Source organism: Stenella coeruleoalba, assembly GCF_951394435.1.
Source record: "Stenella coeruleoalba genome assembly, chromosome: 9".
In the NCBI taxonomy this organism is placed as follows: domain Eukaryota; kingdom Metazoa; phylum Chordata; class Mammalia; order Artiodactyla; family Delphinidae; genus Stenella; species Stenella coeruleoalba.
In genome coordinates, this window is record NC_137155.1 from 104,330,851 (window position 1) to 104,345,370 (window position 14,520).

General features: G+C 49.0%; 1 protein-coding gene across 4 annotated transcripts in view; it reads right to left on the reverse strand.

Moving 5' to 3' along the window:
* PTPRN2 (protein tyrosine phosphatase receptor type N2) overlaps nucleotides 1-14,520 on the reverse strand; it is a 697,620-nt gene that overhangs the window by 276,226 nt on the left and 406,874 nt on the right. The gene's annotated exons all lie outside the window — the stretch shown is intronic.

Consider the following 14,520-nt stretch of genomic DNA (forward strand, 5'->3'; position numbering starts at 1 on the left):
AAAGACCTGTACGGAGAAAACTATAAGACACTGATGAAAGAAATTAAAGATAATACAAACAGATGGAGAGATATACCATGTTCTTGGATTGGAAAAATCAACATTGTGAAAATCACTATACTACCCAAAGCAATCTACAGATTCAATGCAATCCCTATTAAACTACCAATGCAATTTTCACAGAACTAGAACAAAAAATATCACAATTTGTATGGAAACACAAAAGACCCCAAATAGCCAATGCAATCTTGAGAAAGAAAAACGGAGCTGGAGGAATCAGGCTCCCTGACTTCAGACTATACTACAAAGCTACAGTAATCAAGACAGTATGGTACTGGCACAAAAATAGAAATATAGATCAATGGAACAGGATAGAAAGCCCAGAGATAAACCCATGCACCTTATCTTTGATAAAGGAGGCAAGAATATACAATGGAGTAAAGACAGCCTCTTGAATAAGTAGTGCTGGGAAAACTGGACAGCTACATGTAAAAGAATGAAATTAGAACACTCCCTAACACCATGTACAAAAATAAACTCAAAATGGATTAAAGACCGAAATGTAAGGCCGGACACTATAAAACTCTTTGAGGAAAACATATGCAGAACAATCTATGACATAAAACGTAGTAAGATCCTTTTTGACCTTCCTCCTAGAGTAATGGAAATAAAAACAAAAATAAATGGGCCGTAATGAAACTTAAAAGCTTTTGCACAGTAAAGGAAACCATAAACAAGATGAAAAGATAACCCTCAGAATGGGAGAAAATATTTGCAAATGAAGTAACTGACAAAGGATTAACCTCCAAAATATACAAGCAGCTCATGCAGCACAATATCAAAAATACAAACAACCCAATCCAAAAATGGGCAGAAGACCTAAACAGACATTTCTCCAAAGAAGATATACAGGTTGCCAACAATCACATGAAAGAATGCTCAACATCACTAATCATTAGAGAAATGAAATGCAAATCAAAACTACAATGAGGTATCACCTCACATCAGTCAGAATGGCCATCATCAAAAAATCTACAAACAATAAATTCTGGAGAGGGTGTGGAGAAAAGGGAAGCCTCTTGCACTGTTGGTGGGAATGTAAATTGATACAGCCACTATGGAGAACAGTATGGAGGTTCCTTAAAATATTAAAAATAGTACTACCATATGACCTGGCAATCACTCTACTGGGCATACACCCTGAGAAAGCTATAATTCAAAAAGAGACATGTACCACAATGTTCATTGCAGCTCTATTTACAATAGCCAGGACATGGAAGCAACCTAATCGTCCATCGACAGATGAATGGATAAAGAAGATGTGGCACATATATACAATGGAATACTACTCAGCTATAAAAAGAAATGAAATTGAACTATTTGTAGTGAGGTGGATGGACCTAGAGTCTGTCATACAGAGTGAAGTAAGTCAGAAAGAGAAAAACAAATACCGTATGCTAACACATATATATGGAATCTAAAAAAAAAAAATGGTTCTGAGGAACGTAGGGGCAGAACAGCAATAAAGACGCAGATGTAGAGAATGGACTTGAGGACACGGGGAGGGGGAAGGGTAAGCTGAGACGAAGTGAGACAGTAGCCTTGACATATATACACTACGAATTGTAAAAGAGCTAGTGGGAAGCAGCTGCACTGCACAGGCAGATCAGCTTGGTGCTGTGTGACGACCTACAGGGGTGGGAGAGGGAGGGTGGGAGGGAGACGCAAGAGGGAGGTGATATGGGGATATATGCATACATAGAGCTGATCCACTTTGTTATACAGCAGAAACTAACACAACATTGTAAAGCAATTATACTCCAACAAAGATGTTTAAAAAAATAATAAGATGGAGAAAAAAGGCAACACCCCCACCCAAAAAACAAACAAAGAAATCCAAAATGAAGTTATAGTATTCATGCACCAGCATGTGACAAGAAATAAAACAAAACATTGAAATTAATAAAGAAGAGTAGACGTGCCTCTCAGGCTCGGGAGACAGAGCCCTTGCTGACTAGTTACGTCATCCTGGGAGCCGAGCCCAGCACTTTGCGTGCACAGCACACCCTCACGGTGGTCTCTGGGGCAGACGCCTTCCGCTGCCCCAGGGCACTGATGAGGAGACCTGAGGTTTACAGGGCAAGTCACGTCACACAGCTGGTAAATGACAGGCCAGACTTGAAACTAGTCTCCCTAACCCACATGGGGGACATACAGAGAGTCTTAACAACCTAATTAATAAAGATAATTCGGTAGCAATTGCTCAGACTCCATGGTCTAGAAACAACATCATAACTGATCAGATACTGGGCCTCAGAGAAGGCCTTCACAATTTCCAAGAGTAAAAATCACACAAATTGCACCTCTCATCATAACCTAATAAAATTAGAAATGAAGAACAACAGAAAATAAAACTCTCCAATCAGTTGGGCATTGAAAAGTACACTCTTCAATAATTCTTAGGTTAGAGAATAAATCTAAACTGTGATTACAGAATACTTAGAAAATAATGATGTGAGAACTGTGGAGGTGCCAGGGCGCCCCCACCATGGTGGGTGTGGAGCACCCATGCTGTCACTGCCACATAAGAAATAATGAACACAGCAAACCAGGCATTTGAATTAAAGAGTCAAAAGTAAAATAGTTAAAACTTGAGGGAAGAAATAGAAATAAGTAATAAAAATATAAATTAATAAGCCATACAAGGGAAACAAGATTGATGAATAAACCCAAGAGCTTGATTTCAGGGGGAAAAACCCACAAAAACTCTTACTGGACGTCTAATATGGGGAAAAATAAGATCCTCTCATCCAAAAATTACCAAAAATTAACAATGAAAAAGGAAACACAGATACAGTGGAAATTTAAGAGTTACAAGGTAAGGATACTGCTTAGTGTATAAAAATTTGGAACTCTTAAGGAACAGAATTATGAATAAAGAAAATACAAATTACTAAACTGGCAAAGTGTGAAGACGGAAACTATGAAGAAATAGAAAAGACTGTCAAAGAAATTTCCTTCCGGAAAAGAATGAGGCCCAGACTGTGAGGAAGCAAATTGGCTTTGTAACCGAGCAGGACCCTATGGGGACTTCCCAGAACAGACCCTCTACCCCTGTCCTCCGCCTGCCTTTTGTCTGTAGAAAAACTTCAGTCAAAGAATAAATTTAATCAGAAAAGTGAGAAAATGCAGAAAGACAGGAAAACAGTCAAGCAGGACAAAATAATAATAGTTTAGCCATTGAACAAAGTCAAGGACCTTTGGTTCCTCCTCGAGATACTATTCTGAGCCGTGCCCTTTGAGCTCTTTTGCAGATACTGAAACCCCCACCAGGTAGAAGAAGTTGAATGCATGCTGCCCACAAGCACGTAGACCCCAGACTGGCTGGAACCAGAGAGTTAGGGATGTTGACCCCCGATTACCTCACCACCAGTCAATCAGAAGAACGTCCATGAGCTGATCACACACCCTGCAGCCCTCTCCCTAACCCTGAAAGCCTTCGGGGAGGTCAGGGCTCTTAAGTGCTAGCTGCCTGGACTCCTTGCTTGGCGCCTGCAGTAGACGCTGTGCTTTCCTCCACCACAACCTGGGGTCAGCAGACTGGCTTTACTGCGCACAGGTGAATGGACCCAAGTTTGGTTCAGTAACACCTTTGAGACTCCAAGGAGTGAACGACCCCTAGTCAGCCCCTCACAGGGCTGCGGCCAGCACGGAGGCCCGTGGAGTGAGCAGTCAGGGCCAGAACCCCCACAACAGGGAAGCGCTGACAGCCGAGGGCAGCCGGGGAGCTCGCCTAGAGCACTGTGGCCCGTGGCTTGTGAGCTAATGGCCCTGCCTGTTTCTTCTTCCCTTTCAGTGTGACGTTGTGGACACAGGGTGCAGGTGCTGACACTCCAGAAGCTCGTGAGTGAAAGGTCCATCTCCTCCCTGCGTTTGCAAGTCAGAGCTGCACAGGCGGGGCTGACTGACCTCTGACAAAGCGGCCACGGCAGCTCGCAGTGGGAGGCCGGCGCCTAACAGGTGGTGCCGGGGCAGCCGCCGTCCACAGGCAGAGGGTGGATCTGGGCACAGACCCCACACCTCGCACAGAAGTTAATCCAAAGTTAGACGAAAATGTAAATTGCAAAACTAAATAACTTCCAGAAGATAACAGAGGAGAAAACCTAGGTGATCTGGGGCTGGGTGATGGCTTTTAGACACAGCATGAAAACCACAATCTATAAATGGGAACTTGTTGCAATTAGAGACTTCTGCTCTGCAAAAGACAAGGGTAAGACAAGCTAGAAAATATTTCAAAAGATGTATCTGACCAAGGATGTCTATATATACTAAACACATACAAATACATTAAAAATGTATACAGAGGACTTTTAAAACACAACAGTAAGAAAACAAACAACCCAATTAAAAGTGGGCAGGAACTTCCCTGGTGGTTCAGTGGCAAAGACTCCACACTCCCAATGCAGGGGGCCCCAGTTCAATCCCTTGTCAGGGAACTTGATCCCACACGCTGCAAGTAAAGATCCCGCATGCCACAACAAAGATCCCAGGTGCCGCAACTAAGACCAGGCACAGCCAAGTAAATAAATACTTTTTTTAAGAAAGTGGGCAAAAGAACTGAACAGACACCTCAGCAAAGAAGATAGACAGATGGTAAATAAGCATATATGAAAAGATGCTCCACATCACATGTCATCAGGGAAATGCAACTTAAAACAATGAGATACCACTACATACCTATTGGAATGGCCAAAATTTAAACACTGACAACACCAAATGCTGGCGAGGATGTGGAGCAACAGGAACTCTCATTGCTGGTGGGAACGCAAAACAGTGCAGCCACTTTGGAAGACAGTTTGGCCGTTAATTACAAAACTAAACATAACCTTACCATATGATCGCGCTCCTTGGTATTTACAAAAAGGAGCTGAAAACTATGTCCACACACAAAACCTGCACGTGGATGTTTATGGCAGCTCTATTCATAATTGCTAAAACTTGGAAGCAACCAAGATGTCCTTCAGCAGGTGAAGGGACAAAGAAACTGCGGCCCATCCAGACAATGGAACAGTATTCAGCACTAAAAGTTAACGAGCCGGCAAGCCATGAAGAGGCATGGAGGAACCGGAAATGCACATTGCTAAGTGAAAGAAGCCAATCTGCACACTGTATGATTCCAACTACATGACGTTCTGGAGAGGACAAAACTATGGAGGCAGTGAAAGGATCAGTGGTGGCCAGAGGTTAGGGGAAAGGGGAGGGGTGAATGGGGGGGCACGGAGGATTTGTAGGGCAATCCCATAATAGTGGAGACATGACATCACACACTTGTCAAAACCCACAGAACGTGCAGCGCCAGGAGTGACCCTGACGTAAACTGGGGGCTTCAGTCGATAATCACGTGTAAACAGTGGCTCCTCAAGGCAACCTACGTACAGCCGGAGCCAGGTGTTGGCAACGGGGACGCTGTGGGGAGGGAGGACAAGCACGTTCACACAGGGAACTCTCTCCGCTTTCGACCGTCTTTCTGTGAACGGACAACTGCTCTAAAAGCAAAGTGAGGAGTCAGCTGCTTTTGTCTGAAGCGTAGATGGCCCTGGGCAGATGCTCAGTGTCTTAAGAACTTTAGGAAAAGGGCATCCTCTCCTCCAAAGATGATCACCGCAGAGGAAAGTGAAGAGAATTTTGAAGAGTGATTATTATTTTCCAACTCAACTGACTGGTGTTCTGCGTCTAACATCTCAAATATGGGATTTTTAATTCTTTAAAACCGGGGGACTGGGCAGAGGGGAGAGGCGCCACACAGAAGGCTGAGCTCTGGCTGCCGCCTCGCCCTGCGCCGCGGGGCCCTTGCGCGTGCTGGCCTGCAGCAAAGGAGGAAACAGACGTCCGGGCCACGGTCCTGCAGCCCGAGAGGCCAGTGGCGGAGCGTCCAACCAACTCTGCAAAATTAGGGTTGCAGAGAGAGTCATGGGTGGGGAGACCCGTGCCCACAGCCAGGTGCTGATTCAGGTGTGGTGACCTTGTCTCAGCGGGAGGTGGCCTCGCCCCGTCACTCTCGCTCTGGGAGCCCCTCTCGCTGGGGCCAGGAGGCAGCGTTAGTGTCAGGTTAAGTCCTTCCCTTCGAAACCGTGTGAGGCCAACGTCCCGCGGGCACAGCACTGGACTCAGCTGAGCAGGGAAAACACTGTCAATATTTCAACTGACGGCTTCCCCAAGTCACAAATTACACGGCTCATCCGCAAGGCCCCTCGCTTACAGGCGTCTGTCTGCTCTGCTTCAGAGCAAACTGAAAATATCTATTACGAGCGATGCCAGCAGTATCGACCGGCCCCGGGCCCAGGCATCTCTGTGGCTTCCGCTCACTGGCAGTTAAAAAATTCCTCTCTCCTTAAAGCAATGTTAATAAAGACCCCAGAGACTGTTGACTCAGATGGACACGTTTATTTGTCACCGGGGCTTCACATAAAATTTAGCCTAAATGGTGTGTGTTTCAAAGCAGGTCTGTAAATAAAACATCACTCTGGGTTTTTCATCTTTATTCCAACACTCTGCAGAGCGCAACCTTAGAGCAGTTCCACCGGGAAATGCTTCTAACCCCAAGCTATGAAAATCAGATAAGCCGCCAGGAACCTTCCTACGAGCCAGCGTGGGTGTGGGGGCCGCAGCTGGCGATCCACTACTGTGACGCCTGCGCCCGGAGAAAAGACCAGCTGGGCGTGGCCGGGGGGGGCGGGGCGCGACAGGGGCTGGACCCGCCGCCGCTCGGGAAGTCCCGGGGGAGGCCAGCCGGTTCTTCAGAGGAGGCGGAGAGTGGGACATGCACCCGCTCTTAGCTGGAAACGCAAGGAGCATCGTCCACATCTTCCCCATGTGCCAGCTGGTCCAAACTGAGGCCAGAACCGAGCTCTGAAGTCTGTGCACATTGTTTGGGGCAAAGGCAGACCTCGGAGGACCTGAATCCCATCCCCTGAACCACTGGACAAAAAGCCAGAAACTCAGAGAGGCCACATCCCTTCTGCAAAGGGCCCTGACAGGTAGAACTGCTGCTCGTCAGGCCAATGAGAGCGGATGGCAAAGGATAAAGTGAGATAACTGCCTCTCGGTTAAGACAAACCATCTGCATTTGGTTTTCAATTCCGATGGCAACTCTTCAGGCCCCCGTGGCCCGTGGAGGGAAGGACCACCGGGAATGGAGGCGTCTGGAAACCTCATCATGAAGGTTGTGTTGGAAACGGGGAGGGGCGGGGGGCTCAGAGCAGCCAACAGTCCTGAGTGTTTTCCAGTCTCAGCGGGGACCCGCCTTGCAGGGACAGGACAAGAGCACGAAGGGGGTCGGGGAATCCACGGGGCTTCCTCAGGGGCCGCTCGTGGGAAACACCCTCCCTTTCCTCCTCCTTCTCCCCGGCAGGAGGGACTCTCCGCTGAAGCATGGTAAGGAAGAATCCTGGGCTCAGAGCGGAGGCGTCCTCTTCCACTGCAGCCGACAAGGCGGGCAGCATCGGGCGAGGCAACGGCTCCTTCTGAGCGTGGCTCTGAGCCGGGACCCCTGTCCCGGGAGGGCCTCCGGGCCCCGTTCACAGGGACCTGCTTACGAAGGCCCCAAGTGTGGGCCCGAGTCAGAGCCAACAGAGGTGTCCCTGACCCCGTGATGGCCATTTCCATCCTTGAGCCCAAAAGGAGACGGAGTGTAGACTCCCCAGGCTTGGAGAGGCGCCTCTGGTGTCCTCGGGTGATGCCAGGGGTAAGAAGCCCTCTGCCTCAGGACGCTGGGGGTGGAGCAGGAAGCCACCAGTACCTGACTCAACTCTCCAGCTCGCCCAGCTTCACTTAATGAAGGTGTGTAATTCTCACTGTCTAGGTGATGAAGACATTGCAGCCGAAGTTCAAAAGGGCAGATGCAAACGCTGATGTGCCGTCCGGATGTGGGGCCCTGTGTCAGCTCTCACTCTACTGGGCTAAATCTCTCCCAGGATCTTCTGGATCCGGAACGTCTAAACGCCTGTGTCTGCTGCGCCCGACGCTGCTGTCAGAGCGGCCAGCGATGGGTTCTGCTCCTGACGGCCCCTGCACCCCTCAGGCCAGCCTGGCCTCCACTCTGGAGCTGCCGGACGCTCCGTCTCTGTGGCTGGGGGCTGGGGTGTGACTGCCCCCTGGGAGGCAAGTGGGAACCATGAGACACCCTGGGTGGTGCTTCTCGAGCTGTTATGGGCATAGGGGCACCTGGGATCTTGTTAAAATGCAGACTCTGACTCAGGAGATCCTGCATTTCTGCCAAGCTCCTGCGTGGAGGCCACACAAAGCTGGCACCTAACCGCCCCGCCCTAAATTAGAAGGAGCAGCCGCATAGCACAGGCAGAGCAGCTCGGTGCTTGTGACCACCTAGAGGGGTGGGACTGGGAGGGTGGGAGGGAGGGAGACGCAAGAGGGAAGAGATATGGGAACATATGTATATATACAACTGATTCACTTTGTTATAAAGCAGAAACTAACACACCACTGTAAAGCAATTATACTCCAATAAAGATGCTAAAAAAAAAAAGAGGAAAAACTGAATCGATATTAAAAAAAGGAAACTGTAGAGGAAAAAAGGGCAGCTATTCAAAGCATTCTTCATCAGACTTCTCTTACTCTGAGTAATTATAAAACCTCTTCTACCAGGGATGAGAGGATTATTTCCTCACAAAACATATTTTGTACTTTTGTCATAATTTTCAATATATGCACTATAATTACGGCATATTGGGACAGAATTTATTAAGCTATTGAGTACATCTGTGACACAAATGAATGGATTTGATTTACATTTATTTATTACATCTATCTTTGCATCTGTATGTCTACCATCTATTATCTCCATGTCTATTTACCCATCATCCATCCATCCTTCCATCCATCCATCCATCCATCCGCCCACCATCCTTCCATCCATCCATCCGCCCACCATCCATCCATCCATCCATCCATCCACCACCCACATGCTCTGCCTGCAGAGGAGAACAAGGCTCAGTGAGTGTTCACAGTTCAGCTTCCCCAGAGCGTCCCATAACGTGAAGCAGGAGGAAGTGACCCAACACAGCTGCCTAGAGACAGGAAAACCGAGACCCAGGAACACAGGTGACTTGCTGAAGGTTACAAGCGAGCAAAAGCCTTCCTTGCACGCCACGTTTCCTGCTGCACATCGTTCAGCCCCATAACCAGGCCCCTCTGCTCCAATCGAGACAGGCTGGGACTCGGGACTCTTTGCCGTAGTGTTGCAATGCTTGCACCTGGACACACCTCTCCTTGAGCAGCAAAATACAAAGAAACTGTAGGCTACTAAAAATAACTGCACGCATGAGCAGCTGGGGCAAATTCTAAACCCCAAAGATACAAGGAGACAAAAAGACCCAACTGCCACTTTTGAAGAGCCTGGAGCAGAAACAAGCAGGGAGCCGCGCATGCCCCCTGCACACACCACCACCAGAGGGGTGGGCAGAACACCTCAGCCACTCCTCTGCCCCCCCGGACACACCCCTACCCTCACCCCACATAAGGAACAAGCTCGCCCCTCTGCGCGGGGGAGCGAGCAAGCCAGGGAACCTGTTGTTTGTTCTCACTCCCCCGGCTGCAGCAGGGGCCCCAATAAAGCCGTGCCTGAGTTTCTCGTGTGGCCTCTAGTCAATTTCTATTGACTGGGTAACGTCAAGAACCCTGGTCGGTAACACAGGCACTCCGTTGTCCGGCACCCCTGCTCCTTCCTGCTTCTTTGGTGGGGACCCTGGCTGGGGTTCAGGAGACCCAAATGCCAGTTCTCTAGGGGGCGCTCCCCATCACTGGGGGCACGTCTCCTGCAGGCCCTGGGCCTCAGCTTTTGCTCCTCTTGTGATGAAGCCGCAGACGGTTTCCCGGCTCAAGCTCAAAGAGCCGCCACTGTTGGCCCCGAGGCTGGTCACGTTTTACGCGTGGAACACCCCCTCTTCCACACCTGCCACGTGGCGTCCCGGCCGCGCGGGGCACCCCTGCCCTCCCTAAACACATTTGTTCACGGTGCTCCGACCTCTCTTGCCACGGAGACTTTCCCGCCCCCCACACGTAGAAATGCGTCGCACCAGAGGCCAGCTTCCTCAGAAGACCTGGATGCAGGCTTTCCCTGCCCCCGTGTCCTAGGGGTGCCCACCCGCCGCCCCACGTCCGCCTGGGCCGGTGAGGAGCTCCCCTGGGCGGCCGGGCCCGCGTCCCAGCTCAGAGGCTTAGCCCGGGTGCTGCGGCCACAAACGGGCACTAATGGTGCCCGCACGAGCCTGAGGACGGATCGGGGAATCGCACCGGCTTCGCAGCTGCCCCGGGTGAACCCAGACGGCCCTGCGCAGGCAGCCCGGGGGGCAGGGAGCCCGGGGCGCGTGGCGGAGGGATGCGTCCCGGCGCCTGGCGGACGCCGCACCTTCTTGAAACGCTTCCTCATGGCCCCTTGACCACACTTCTGAAATATTCATAGCACACGCCGTGTTAAATAGTAGTCCTTAAAGCGGGTCTGATTTATTAATATTTGATCACAAACACCTCGGAATCCAGCGGCCCTGATGGCTCTCCGGGCACCGCCGCGTTCGGCGCGAGGTCCCTTGCTCTGCTCTCCTTCGTGGGTCGGAATGAAGGGGCTTCCATAGGCGGCACGCACCAAGGGCCAGAGGAGCTGGACACCTTCCCGGGGCGGCTGTGCCCATGGGGAGGCCACATCCTTGGAAGCGCGCGACACGGAGAACCAACGTGTGTCTCCCAGGGCTGCGCACGGGACACGGCTACTTGGGATGAAACGTCTATGTCAGTGCGAATAGGAAGTCTTTTTGTCGCCCACATGTCTGCTTGCCTTCCTGTGTTTAGACATTTCTTTCGGCAGAACGCAGAGGCAGCTTCCCGCACGCAAGCCCGGATGCTGACACGAAGGCTTTCTCCCCAGCCGGATGGCGAGGGTGCAGGGGCCAAGGCTGGCCCTCCCTCCTGCACGGACCAGGGCTGGGAGCAGAGGAAACCAGCACTATGCTGGCAGCTGCAGGGGCTGCAGCCAGAGGGGTCTCTAGACGCCGTGGTGTAAACAACAGCGGCCACGGCTCGAGGACATGGTCTCAGTGTCTCCCAGGCTGTAGGGCCTGGTTCTGGAGCTCTCCCGGCAGGCCTCGGGTCCGACCAACACCTTTCAGAACGAATTTGCTGCCTACACTAGGTTCTGCTGCTTATCTGTACGAATCCTGACTGACCAGATGCTGGAGGCGAGGGACAAGGTCTCCAGAGGTTGACGCTCAAATAACAGTCAATGCTCTTTCTGAAAGCCAGGTCCAGGAAGGAGGTTTTGTTCTGCTGCAGAGGGCGTGCAAGTCTGGGGCCTGAGCAGAACTGCCAAGGCAACAGCGGTCTCTGCTCTCCACACAGCACCCAGGCTTCCTCCAAATAAACGTTGAACACTTAGAGAAAGGCAGTGTGAATGGGAGCTGGACTGCTCGTCTCCCCTGCTTACAGAGGCCCAGGCATCTGTTTGGGGTGAAAGCGCTCCTCACACCAACTCCACGGCCACTGGGGGAACTTGACAGGCATCTCAATGGGTCATGAATGCATCCAAACATGCAAGTCCTTTTCAGCATTTTATGGATAATTCCATAAACTCTGGTTTTTGTATATGACTGAGGGCTCTTTACAGCAAATTGTTTGGTAAACTAAATTCAGTAAATGACTGGAGTTTACCACTGATTCTGACCCCGGGCTCAGCAACGTTCCAGAGCTCCTACCGTACACAGTTGGCCCTCCATACCTGTGGGTTCCGCATCTGCAGATTAACCAGCCGAAGATCAAAAATATTTGAAAAAAATTCCAGAAATTTCCAAAAAGCAGCCTTGAATTTGCCACGCACCAGCAACTAGTTACATAGTGCTTACCTTGTATTAGGTATTAGAAGTGATCTAGAGATGATTTAAAGCGCACTGGAGGATGCGCACAGATTATACACAAATACTACAAGGGACTTGGGCATCTGTGGATTCTGGCGTCAGCAAGGGATCCTGGAACCAGTCCCCTGTGGATACCGAGGGCCAACTGCAGAAGCAGGTGCCTAAGATGGGAATTCTCCCAATTCCACCGTTAGGAAACTGGTTTAGGTTGGCCTTGGTTTTCTATTGCTACACGTTATTTTGCAATATGTCAGATTTACAGAAAAGTTGTAAGAAGATCAGATTAGAGTCCTGTCTGCCCTTCATCCAGATTCCTCCTATATTTTATCACACTGTATTCTTCCTGCCAACCTCTCTCTATATTTATATTTACACTTATATTTTATTTTATTATTCTTAACCAATTGAGAGGCAGTTGCAGACATGATATCCCTTTAGCCCTAAAAACTTCGGTGTGTATTTTCCAAAAACAAAGGCATTCTCCCACATAATCATAGTACAATTATCGAGATCACGAAATTAACATTGATAGGGTACCAATATCTAATCAATAGAATTTATTTGGATTTGTCCAATTATCCCAATAACATTTTCTATGACAAGATAAAGCCTAGATCGCACATCACATTAGGTGGTCGTGTCTCCTTAACCACCTCTAATTAAGAACAAGTTCTCAGTGTTTCCTTGTCTCTTGTAATATTAATATTGATATTGATATTTTTACCATGTGCCGGTCCATTATTTTACACTGTGTCCTTTTATTCGAGTTTGTCTGAGAGGCAAGTTTTGCACTTTGGCAAGAAGACTGCAGAAGGGCATGCGTCAAGGGGCAGGGGTGCTCCCCGTTCCTCAGCACTGCAGGTGCTGCGGACGTCTGTAACGTGCTAGGGTGGCACCGGCCAGGTCTCTCCATGTAAATGTCACCATGCTCCCGTTGGCGTCAATACCTGTGGCGGGATCCACCCTGTTATCCCTCAGAATTGTACCCGCTTATCTTCACAGGCATTGGTGATTCTTGTCTGAATCAAGCACTATCAAGATTTATTAGATTTTACTATAAAGAATATCAAATGGGAGGAGATTTTAGGTATTAATAGCTATGGATGTCGAATATGAGACGTGCCTTTTACTCTCCCTTCCCTGGAGTAACCAGGGAGGAGGGGAGGGTCTGAGCAGACGAGCCGTCTGCGCCTGTCTCTGCTGCTGTCGTGTGCCTGAGACAGGCACGTGACTGCGGTCTCTGCAGGTTCCCCTCTCCGTCTCCTCTGCCCCCACCTGCCCAGACTCGCTTTGGTCAGACCCTCCTCCCGGGGCAGCAGACGAGCATGGCACCATCACACGTGGGACCGTTCCTGCCCCGCTGCAGGGTCATCTCCCTCTCCTCCCCACTGCATCCTGAGCTCTGCTCTGCGCCTGCGTCACCGAGAACCTGCCCTTTCCCGGGCTCCCCATCCTTCCTGCAGAGCTGGGTCTCCCCTTGCTGGGTCCTCCCTTCAGTGGGAGAGCTTCCTTTGGCATTTGGAGAGTTATGGTCCAAACCTGCAGATTCTCTCATGATAAGCTGTCATGAAAATGCTTTCACTTCACCCTATTTGGAAGAATATCTTTGACGATATAAAACTCTGGGTTGACTTTTTCTCCCTCTTGCAGAACTTTAAAGATGCTAAGTTGTCTTCTGGCCTCTATTGTTTTTGGTGTGAAATGAAGTCACCTGTCATCCACGTCACTGCTCCTCAGAAAGCAATGTGTCTGTCTTCCCAGTGGTTTTTTAAAAGATTTTCTACCTTAGACATCTTGGTTGGACTGTGATGCTCTTAGGCTGGTTCTCTCTTCATTTATCCTGCATGGACTTCTCTGAGCTGCTTTTTTCACAGATTTGGAGGGGGGTGTACATTCTTTCTTTTTCCCCCTGTCCCATTCCATCTCTCTTCTTCCTCCTCTGGGATTCCTCTTACATGAGCGTTAGACCCCCTGATAGTGTCTACATATCACCTTGGTTCTGTGTGGTTTTTTCACCATTTTTCTCTGTTCTTCAGATTGGATATTTTCTATTGGTCTTTCTTCACATTCGCCAATCCTTTATTCTGCAGTCTTGAGTCTGCAGTTAAGTCCATCGAGTGACTTTTTAAAATTTTACATGTACTTTTCTTTTTTAAAATTTCTATGTGGTGTTTTGTATGGCCCTCATTTTTCTGCTGAGTTTGCCCATGTATCCAATCATTATGACCGTATTTTCCTTTTAAGTTTTTGGACGTATTTGTGATAGTTGTTTTACAGTCCCTGCCTGGTTTATCTCAGAGTTTGTGTCTGTTGACTACTTTCTTTCTTTCTTTTTTCATTTTGGGGCACGTTTTCCTGCTTCTTCACATGTTTAGTAATTTTTGATTGTATACTGGACATTTTGAATGGACATCATAGAAATCTAGTTACACCTATCAGTTGCCTTTTAAATCAGAAATAACTGTGAGTCACTAGTGTCTGCATTCACTATTATCTGTTTCTCTTTTTCTAGAGCTGTTTAGTTATCCCTCGAATGTGCACCAACACTATTTTGACATGTACGCTTTGCAATCCAAAAGTGAACTAATCGTATGTCCGCCAC